Source organism: Puma concolor, chromosome B2, assembly GCF_028749965.1.
Source record: "Puma concolor isolate L17-30 chromosome B2, mPumCon1.1.hap2, whole genome shotgun sequence".
NCBI lineage: Eukaryota > Metazoa > Chordata > Mammalia > Carnivora > Felidae > Puma > Puma concolor.
Window position 1 is genome coordinate 123,073,423 of NC_141671.1, and position 12,029 is coordinate 123,085,451.

Here is a 12,029-nt window from a genome sequence, read left to right on the forward strand (position 1 = left end):
GTCCGACTTCAGCCAGGTCACGATCTCGCGGTCCGTGAGTTCGAGCCCCGCATCAGGCTCTGGGCTGATGGCTCGGAGCCTGGAGCCTGTTTCCGATTCTGTGTCTCCCTCTCTCTCTGCCCCTCCCCCGTTCATGCTCTGTCTCTCTCTGTCCCCAAAATAAATAAAAACGTTGAAAAAAAAATTTAAAAAGAAATATACTGCCAGAAACAAAACCTTCTTCTACTGGTACCATTTCATCAGTAATAATAACTTTTCTTTCGGATGCAGTATTTCTGGTAATCAGTCTAAGAGTGCACTTGGTTTTGGGAAGCTTAATTTGCACTCGACTAATAGTAACACTGGGATTGAAATCTATTAAATTGTCTAATTTCCGCAAGTACTGTCAAACCCGACCTTTTCACTTTTATAGTCGTAAAATTGATTCTTTGGACTCTTATCTGAAACTTCATATTCCTTTTTTTTTTTTTTTTAACCAATTCTCATTTTGCTTAATGCTTTCAGTAACCTTCTTGAATTCTGACTCTGTCATACGTCATGTTATAGTTCCTTTTTTTAGCCTCAAGTTTTAATGTCAGGCTATCGACTTGTTGGTTTGTTTTGATTAATTGGCCAGTTGTCGCGAATCCAAGTTTTATCATTTCCGCTTTTCTAGCAAAGAGATTTTTTTAAATGTCTGTGAAATATTACACAAGTGAATCACTCATTCGTTCGTCCAACAAGCATGTATCGAGCACTTGCTATATGCTAGGCATATGGGTACTAGGGTTTTAATAGATATCAGAAGATAAAGTCTCTGCCCTCAGGGAGCTTATATTCTAAGAAGAGACACAAATACATAAATAATCGCCCAGTGTGGGGTGATAAAGGAAATAAACGTGCTAGGGAGACAGAATATAGAGGAGATGCTTTAGATAAGGTGGAGTAATAGGTAAAACAGCCTTTCGGAAAAAGAAAAGTACGAATGGAAAGCCTGGAGACAGGCAACAGCCGGACCACTACGTCTAGGTCCTGAGATACATGATCTGGTTCGGTGTCTGTCTCTCTGGTCCCAACTATAACCTTGGCCCCCAGGACGGGACTTCTTGGGTCTGCTCCTGGCTTCACATTTCAGAGCACGGTGAAGACGTCTTTCCCCGGAGCACAGCCCTGAGCACAGAAGGCGGGCTGACTGCTCAGCCCGACCCTTGGCCCTCACCTGGCAAACTCAGGACTCCTCTCTCATGGGGGATTTTCATTTGAAAGAGCACATGGAATCGCGAATTCCAGGCTGAGCAGCCACAGAAACAGTGCGAAGTATCCCTTTTGAAAGGTCCCAGCTGGCGTCAGAACTCAGTCCGGGTATGCGTATGCCTATGTGGGTTAGCACCTGTGTCCTATTCCTGCTTTACAGCATACAGTGCACGGTGGCAGGCATAGGCCTTCCATTAACCTTATTACCTATTTTCAGTCTTCTAATGCTGCAGAGTAATGCCAACTCAGCTGCAAAGTCATCTGGAAAATTAATATCAAGGTCTAGTGACACCGGTCTCTTGCCCAGATTAGCTTTGACTTCCAATTTTCCTCTTCCTTCCATATCATATTAAATAATAAGCACATGAGCCAAGGAGGGACCATCCAGCGGGCCCTTCTCAGAAGTCTAGGATACAGAGAAAAATTACAAAAATGTGGTCAGAACTTGAGAAGAAAGAAATATTAATAAAAACTTAGTAAGCATGTATGTCCCCAAGTAGACAATATAAAGTGATTTTATATTATTTTATTTTATTTTATTTTATTTTATTTTATTTTATTTTATTTTATTTTATTTTAACTGAGTTGTTCTGATTCTAGTAATGTTCACAGAAGGATCTGAACCTCCCCAACTTTCCCTATAAAAATGAAGAAGAGGTTTACATTAGCAGTCTTCAATTTCCTGATGTCACATAATGTGAGTGCCAATTGGCGGGATATCATACACAGTGAAATATGTTCAAGGTCATAGAGGAGCATTTTTCATTGGTCACTCTTCTGACTGGGACGTGATCGAAATATGAGGGCCTCTGGGGTCAGCAGGACCTGCCTTGAATTCTTTCTTTGCCATTTCCAACTCCAAGGAAAAGTTATTTATTCTTACCAGTTTCAGCGTCTCCTCTATAACTCAGGGACAACGTACTTACCTGATAATAAGATAATGCATCTAACATACTTGTAGGTTTCAACAAATGTTAGCACTTGAATCTTTCCCTCCTTTCTGAAATATTTTGAGTTGTATGTATGAATGTGTGTGTGTTCTTATAACTGGAACAACACGTGATACATTTCCTCTGCTCATATGTAAAATAAGGGAATTATTTGGAAGTCTGTCTGCACGGCAAGACTTGTAACAATTTTGAGAAGTCTTTTCTGTTAATATTGTTTACCTATTCCGCAGTATCCATTCTTTTCAATGGGATCTAAAGAGATGCAACCCAGAGAGTGAGAGTCATAGATTTTAGTTCCATTTCACCTTTTAACTAGTGGTGAGACCCAAGCTAGCCAATTACGCATTGCTTCCTCCTTCAACTGACCAGTTGGATTTATCACATCTGTTTTACCCCAACTCTTGGGGCGAATAAACGAGAATTTAGATATAGTCACTGGATACCTTTGAAAAATAAGTGGCACATATTTGCATTTCCACATCATCATGCCATACGCGAACGTCTCAAAATTACTCGCTTTCTCTTATTTTTAAAAATTGACTTTAAAAGTTTTTCTCATTGCTTTAAACTTTATGTTCCATTTTAGGGGTCAGTAAATATGAGTGGTGCAATAAAAGTCATATAACGTTTGATCACATGATGCTTTAGGCAAAAAAAAAAAAAAAAATTTAAGTAGGCTCCCCGTTAAACATGGGGCTTGAACTCACAACCCTGAGTCACACGCTTTACCCACATGCTTTAGCCAGCCAGGCACCTTTAGGCAAAGCATTTATTAATCGCCTATTATATACCTTGTGCTATATTAGCTATGGCCTTCCCTCTTCAAGGTAGGTGTTATTATTTCTATGTCACAGAAAGTGAAAACTGAGTGTCAAGGACTAAAATCATTTGCTGAATGTCATAGAAAGAGATCACAGGATTTAAACCCTGGTTTCTGACTCCAAATTCTACCATTTCTCACCGTTATGCTATAACATGGAGGAAATGCCTTTCTTCTTCCCATGATTGTCAGATTTAAACAAAAGAGCTTCAAACCCTTCCATTACAAGCCCCCTGCACCCCAAACACCCAGATATACATGAGGAAAAATTAAAACTCTTGCTGTTTTGGGGGAAAAAAAGGAAGAAATAAATATTCTCATTTTCTGAGCTAAGTGAGGCAACATTTGTGTGGTTACTTAATTATCGTATGTTTTTCTCATTAGATTTCCAAGCTCCGTGAAGCCAGGGACCACGTTCCTTTGCGCTCATCATTGAATCCCTAGCACTGGGCATGATGCCTAACATCAAAAATATGCAATAGATTTTTACGAAGGCATTGATATGTGTACAAACGAGTGAACTATAACAAGAAAAATTTCAAGTGTGGACTCGGCAATTTGAACTACAACTTACGTCAGGAAGGAAACAGACCTCTCCAACAACACCTCCAGGTTGTTCCTCTTGCGTTAAATAATAGCTGGGTTTTAAGGCAAACACGTGGGTTGCAATTTTGACAAGAACAGCCACCCAGGGTGAAGCATCGCAAGTAAAATATAGGTCGTGCTCTGATCTTCGGCTCCTTTTTTTTTGGTCATGACTGACTTATGAAAAACCTCATATAAACAATTTTTATAAATCAAAAATAGGGAAGAAATATACCGACTGTGAGCCAAAGGCCTGAGTAACAGTACCTGTAATACAGGTAATGTTTACCACCTGAGAACACTTAAAAACATCAAGCATTAGTGTATCCACTGGGTGGCGCTGCAGGCTGATGTTGATGTCATTCCACACATTGTTAAAGGCAATCGGGAAATATTAGTAAGACAGTAATGCTTGTAATTAAAAACTCTTCTCATTTGAATCACACACCAGTTCTAGGAGGAACGAGGAGTATGTGTTTCTATCTTTTAAACGCAGACCTTACAAACCATGAAAACATGAGAAAACTGCCTCTCAGGAGATTGATGGAGCCAACCCCTTTAAAGCAGCCCATTTGAATTTGAGCTGCGGATTCCAAAGTTATTTACCGGTGACCTTCGGTTCCTTTTTCCATTTTCAAGTGTCCGTCTGGAAACCCAGCGATCTCTACGGAAGGGAGACCGGACCAGCTGACCTGGACATTCCAGATGGTGGCTCTTGCTCTCACCGCTCAGTAAACATGCCAGAATGCTTCACGAGAGGCTGTGAAAAGAGAAAGCCTCTGGGGTCAGAGCAGTAGGTTCAAGCGTGACTCTTTCACGTATTCCATGGGTGTCTGCTCAGGTAAACTTCTCAGAGCTTCAACTTTAGCACATGCAAAAAGGGAATAGAAATATGTTATCTTGTTTGCTTCTCCCGTCTTATCAGACGATCGCGTCAGCAGGTGACAGAGTGCGGTGCTTCGTGGATGTAGGTTGTTATCACATTCTCTGGAAGCATGGGCCACATTCATTAAAATCCTCCCCATTCCCCTAATCCTGCAAACCCCGCGCAGAAGACTCTCTGAGCTTTGCAAATCAAAAGTTTTCTCTCAACGTGAGGTATCTGCTCATTAATTAGCTAATCGATGACTTGATAGTCTTTGATTTTTTTTTCTATTAGGTTTATAGTTTTGTCTTTCAGTTTTAGGTTTTCCGTCCATCTGATGTTTATTTTTAAATGTCACGTGCAGTAGAAATCTAACTTTTTCCCCTGCATATGATGAGCTAAATTTCCTAACGTTATTTGCTAAATAACCCATCGTTTCTCCATTGATTTGTGGTGGCACTCATCTCATATTCTCTATGCCATCTATTCTGGCCCATTTGTCTGTCCATATGCCGATTGCAGGCTGCTTTAATACTGTTTTGATGTCTTTGTAATATGTTTTAAGATCTGGTAGGTCTGCTTTACTCTCTTTCCTTTCCATTTTCTGTTATCGTGGACCGACTTTCATGTAAATTTTATATGAAATATTAGTGGAAAGATGTAAGCTTTCATGTATATTTCAAAATTGATGATTCAATTCCCCCTTAAACAATCCTTTTGGAATTTTCGTTGGAAATTTACTGAAACCTGTAGATAGATTTTGGGAGAATCAATACCTTTGCAAAGTTGTGATATCCCATGCATTAACATAATACTCCCTTCATGTAATCAGTTCTTTTAATAGAGGCAATTTCCTAACCTCTGTTAGGTTACTTAATTCCTAGGTTATAATTTTTGCTATAAACATAAACAAACTATTTTTTTTCTGTTGGGTTATTACGGAGTAGAGATACATTATTGAATTGTGCAGGTAGATACTATGCGAGGCAACCTTACTGAACTCCCCAATGAAGTATTATAGTTTGTGGGTCTCCTTGGTGTTGTTGTAGAATCACATCATCTGCATCATTGACAGTTTTGCCTTTTCTTTCCTGATACGTTTACCTCTTATTACTTTTTCTGGTCTTTTTATGTGGCTGGGTCCTCTAAAACTATGTTACATATGTTGCATAGCAAAAAGGATTCATATTATCAGGATCTCTCTCTCTCCCCCCAGTGTGTGATTTTCATTTAAATAAAACTGAAAGAAAAGTAAGATAATGATTTGGATGTTCTTTATTTAGTAATACCTTTTATACCTTATCTTGTATTTTATTTTTTTTTAAGTTTATTTATTTATTTAGAAAGAGAGAGAGCACACACATAAGCAGGGGAGGGGCAGAGAGAGAGGGAGGGAGAGAGAGAATCCCAAGCAGGCACCATGCTGTCAGCACGGAGCCCGACACAGGGCTCGATCTCCTGAACCCTGAGATCATGACCTGAGCCGAAATCAAGAGTCCACCGCCCAGTTGACTGAGCCACCCAAGTGCCCTTATACCTTGTATTTTAAATTGGTTGTTCACATACAATATTTCATCATGTTAAGGGTTAGTAGAATGAAGAACAATTCTTCATCTCTGAATTCGGGGAATTAATTCCTTGAAAAACCTTCCTGATTTTAAATGGGAAGAATTTTCAAAGGCGATTCAAATAAGCATATGCATTAGATATGTTTAAAAACTAATTTCTACTAAGTAACAAATCTCTCAGTAGGACAACCTATGAAGAAACTCTTAACAGACTCCTAGAGGTCTGAAGTATTAAAATCGAAAGTCATGTAAACTGGTACAGTTCAAGGCAGGCTGTTTCCTGAGAAGCACCCGAAACTAATTGATCACTTCCTGGTCAGCAAAGCCCATTCTCGTACAGCGTTTGTCTTGTTAGATCTTTGCTCTGGCTTGTAAGGAAGGCACAACAGTTAGCTGTAGCCCCGTTTTATGGAAAAAGAGACTTACCAGATGACCAAGGCAGAACCCAGATCTTCTGGTTTATATCCAGATATGCCCCCAACAACCCTGTGTTTCTTCCAGAGATTTGACCCTACTGATGTTAGCAATGATGAAAAAGTCAGAACAGAGTGTTTTTGTGTAACTCATTTCTTCTGTCTTTAAAGAAAAAGTTGACAGGCATAGTATCAGGCTGTTGAGGGCTATGCCACTCTTAGTTGGTGACTAATGGGACACCGTTCACCCTTATTTTATGGTGCGTGTTTAAGAAACCTAAAAGGAATTTAATTTGAAAAGTTTGAAAATCCTTTGGGACTATTAGAAACACCTTGAACTCCATATAATTGGGACATAGGATTATTTACCTGAATATTATATTGTACCCTTCACAACCTGTCTATTGCAGCTGGAAAGTAGATATGCCTGCGGGGAGGAGGGGGACAGAATCTGAGGACACTTGGTCATTTTCTGTTCTCTTAAAGATGCACGGTTGGAAGTGTTGCCTGGAAACAGTAAGTTATGAAGCATGCAGAAGGTGTGAGTGGTCCCAGTCCCTCAGCTCCCCCAATCAAGTGCCAAGAGCATTGTTCTTGTTGAATTACATTTTTCTACAGGCTGAAACATGTTAGCCCAGATCCTCTATAGTACAGAAGAAGTGCTTTTAGTTCCAATTTGGGAAAGAAGGGAGAAGGCTCAGGGAGACTAAGAAGTGGAGATAGGTGTGAAAACTCAGAGGTTTTCCTGATTTACTATGCTGCCTCCCTCAACACACACACACACACACACACACACACACACACACACACACACACATTTACTTCCTGTTCATTGTAACTCAGGATAGTTTGGCCAAGCTGGTTCCTTATCCTTTTATGGCAGACAGAAAATTCTTCAGATCTCTTTTCCCTTTTGAGCGAGTGGTCTGCTAAAAAGGGGGCCTCGTAAAAGCTCCTAGATCATATACTAAAGAGCCTGTCTGCTTCCTTTCCAAAACTGGTTATGGAATTCTGATGGAAGTTGGGGCCTCTAGGCGTGTGAATATGATGGGGAGCTGGGGACAATCTTTATCAACCTGGAAGGATGGACTCTGTGGCATGTAATGCCAGACTCCTGTCTGGAGAAATGGGAGAAGCCCATTTCTCCCTCACTGTTGTATAGTGGAGAGAAGCAGAACTTTCAATCTCCGGTGTTTGGGGTTTTGTTTTTTTGTTGTGTTGCTCATAGATAAGGAATGGCAAGAATGCAAAAGAGAGGGTGGCTCATTGAATTTTACATAATTGCATATGAGATTGGATGAGAAAATTTGCAAATATTTCTGCCCCTAGACTCATTTTTACTTGGCCAACACAATTTTTGCTTTTGATCTTCATTATTTTAATGTCAAGGCTTTTAAGAGAAAATGCGTTGTCAGTGGCTCTGTCTTATTCTAATATGATTTACAAGTCTGGTTCCTAAAGGCAGTGAGTTTATGACCCCTAGACCTAGTAATCTTTCCCACCCTGACATTTTTATGATTCTGTGGAATTGGAAAGCCAGGAGAGTTGATAGGGAGAATGACTTAAAGGAATGTAGGAATGGTTAGAAGGGAGAGTCTTATCCCTCAACTAGGTAACTTGTGTGAAAATATTCAAGTATGCCCTAGACATGAGACTGCTCTTTAGTGACTGGAAAATGGAGATGGTTTCCAGCTGTTTTAGAAAGAGTGTATCTACAGCCAAGTTGCTGAGCTGTTAGGTTCCAAAGACTGTGGGCAAGGCAAAAATTGTACATAGTTGCAAAGGGCAACCTTGAAAGCCAAGTCTTGTGTCTCAGTGAGGCTGTTTGTTTGTTTTTTCTGCAACATGAGACCAGATTGCTGTGTCTTCATTCAGCACCAAATGAAAAAGTCCACAGGCAGTGTTTAAGAGTTCTGTTGCACCAACATATTTTGAAAGCACTAGAATCCCGCAAGTGAGACTTTGAACTTAGAAAATATGAACAACTAAGATAACTTAAAAAAAGAAATCAACCAGAAATCAAGACATGCCCTCTGCTCCCTCCTTTAAAATTCTAATTCTGTGTTATTGGAAGGAAGCTTTTAGGCTTGTACATGCATACCATCTTTCTGAAAAGATACACCTGAACGCTTACTATTTGTTATTTGCAGTGAGGGGAAATTGGGGTGGGAGTGGCTGGGAGAGGCAGTCATGAAATTATCCCTCATTTCAACCCATTGTGTTTTTATTTATTTGTTTTACTGTGAGCATGTTATCTGTCTATAAATAAAGGAAGGCATCATTTCATTCACATGCTTTCCTCTTCCCTGATTATTTCATCTTTATTTTGCTCTGCTTTTCAAAGAGTTGTCACCTATATGTTTGATTCGGCAAATTCTATTTTCTCTAAGTGTATCCCAACATGTCCATTATTATTAGGTATCATGTAATTTAATTCAAGGATCAGATCATCACTGTATGCTCCTTTTTCATGATCTTTCAGAGGAAAATATAATCACTGTTTTTTATGCGGACTCCAGATCAGTTCCATGCAACTTTAATTAATTTAATTAAGTAAAACTTTAATTTAATTGATTATTGCCAAAACAAATAGATCTATATTGCGTTTTGCTAGCAACATAGCAACATATTTCGAATCAAACAGTTTAGGTCTGGTTGGGGAAGACAATGACTTTGGCCTCTGGAATGCTACATTCAGAGTGTATGACTATCCAAAGTGGCAGTAAACTAAGACAGAGCAGAAGTGTGTTAGGATTATCTCGATATCATGAACAAATTGGCTGCCACTCATCTCTTTTATATGGGTGTATGTAAAGTGACACTATGTCTTTATGCTTATGACCCTTGATCTATTGTTCACAAGTAGTGATGGTCCGCATTGTATATATTCTTGGAAACAATCTGTACCTTGCATATTATTGTTATAGTATCATCATCATGCTTGCTGTGATATGCTTAGGTGGAGCACAGAACAGACAACACAGAAAAGAGGAAACCAAGAACCCTATCCTTTGTAGTTCGTGGTTTCCAAGGTATCCAAATACACAAACTTATCTGTCTGAACACAACGTTGTAGGCAGACACTATATAAACATCTAGGATTACCCCTCGTCTTGGTGCCACCGTTTGTCACAGAAAAGATGCGGGAAGCAGAAAAAACATGAATAAATTAAACGTGTTCTTATATACAAGTACGTGAGGCCAAAGTGGACCAGGAAAGATCACATATATGCACAAGTAAAGTCTAAGCTATAATCATTAATTGTTGGTTTTGGTGACTGGATAACAATTTTCGTGCAGTAAGAGGAAAATATTTAATTTCCCAAATTTGGCTTCATTAATTTAGATGAGTGTATTTTTTCTTAATAGAAGTGTTATACTGATCAACACCAGGTCAAGTTTAACATCATCATGCTCCTAAAACAAAACTTGAGGCATAGGGAATAGAATTCCAAGGGCTGTTTGATGGATGAAGCAAGAAATTTCTTAACAGGATGGGGTAGGAGTGACTACAGTGTGTAACATCCTGCCTTGCTAATCATGCTGATTGATTATTGATCATTTGGTCCGTCATGCCTTGGGAATGTTGAAGAAACTGGTGGGTGGGTGGCGTTTGTCCTAGATGTTACTATTGAAGCTATGACAACCGCTTCAATAAGTTAGGTCAATTACATTAATGAAACAAACTACATTAACCGTGCCTTGCCTTGGATTCATCCTTCTTTCTTCATTCCCAGTGACTCACTAAACTCCATTGATTTGGGGTCTGGCAAACATCTCTTCTCTATCCTTCCCTCACTGTCACCAATGGCTCTCAAGAAGTCTCCAGATGGCTTCCTTTTTTTTCCTCCTCCTCCTCCTTCTTCTTCCCCTCCCCCTCCTCCCGCTTCTTCTTCTGCTGCTTCTTCTTTTAGTTATAAAGCCCTCCCTGCACTCAGCTCTCGGCAAGAGTCACCCGAACACTGCTTTCAATCACTTCATTTTCCTCATGGAAAGCAGCGAAATGCTTCTTGTGGCTACCTTCTGAGTTCTAAACTTCTCCGTGAGACTTTCAAGAACATCAGTGACAAGGTCGATCTCTCTATTCAAACTGACTTCTCACTGCTTTTTAATATCCTTTTCTCCCCTCATCGAGTAAAGAGGAGGGGAAATTGAGAAACGTAATGAGTTGGGAAAGAAGAAATTGATTTGCATTCTTGGCATTTCAATTCCTTCTGACCTTGTCTCACAGATCACTGTGAAGAGGCAGGTTAGAAGAGAGTTACTATGTGTCCCCAGCTAGGAAGCTGATCCGTAGGGCTGGGATTCTGATGTAGATCTGACAACTTTCCTTTTCCAATATTCCATCCACTAGTTTATGCAAGCGGCCCCCTCTCTCCCGGACCTCTACCAGCCAGCACCTGAGAGTCTTCTCTTTCTGCCTCACTTCCACGATCCAGTTCCCAACACAGCCTATCCGAACACTCTAGATCTCCCTAAGCGTCTCTGGCCTCCACTACCTGAAAACTTAGTCCCCGCCCCCCAAATCAGGTAAGGTGCCCCTCCTCTGTGTTCCCATAATGTCCTGTTTTGATTATACTACGTAACTTTTTTCTACATATCTTAATAAACACTTTTTGAAGCATCACAGAGAAAAGGGCACCTATCATAAGCATATAACCTGATGAAATATCAAAAAGCAAAACTACTCCCTGAGACCACCAGCCAAACTGAGAAATCACCAGCACCCAGGAGACCACCCCTTTCACGTACCCTCTTAATCATGATCTCCACCCGCATCCTCTCCTCAGAGGTGATCATGTCCTGACCTCTATATAGATTCACTTTGTTTGTCTGCTTTCAAGGCTTATATGCGTTAAACCATACAGTCTGTTTGCTATGTTTGTTTGTGGGTTTTATTCCCTGTTAGTGTATGTAATGAGCATCCGTTTTCAGTGCAGTATAGCATTCCCTTGTATGAAATCATGCTAATTTATTCTACCCTTGGTGGACAGTTTGAATTGTTCCCATGTGGGGCTAAGATGAATAGTACTCCTGTGAACATTATTGCAAATTTTTTTTTATTGAATTCATGTACATTCTTTGGGGTATAAAGCATGGAGAGGAGCTACTAGGCCAAACGTTATATGCGTGATCATCTTTAGCAAATAGTGCCAAGCAGTTTTCCAAAATGGTGGTGCTACTTTACACGCCCACAGTAATGTGCTTTGTATTTCCAGCTGCTCTTAATCGGCACCAACAACTGATAGTGTCTACATTATGCTTGCAAATCCCAACCCCCTTTCTCTCTCTTTCCGCATAGCCTGACGCCCGCGAGATACCTCCGTAAGCGTCTGATGAAATAATAAGTTAATGGTTAACAAACGCACAGGGGTCCGCTTCTAGATCTGTTGTCACCTGTCAGGCAGAATAGCATAATTGTTACAAGCATAGTCTCTCGAGACCCCTCGTGATTTGACTTCTAACGTCACCACTTACTAACTGGCAAGTTACCTTTCTGTACTAGTCTCTTCGCTTTTGATATCCCAGGGTCATCCTGAAATAGCCTATACTGTACTTAGACTAACTTCTCGTGTATAGTAAGAGCTCACTAGC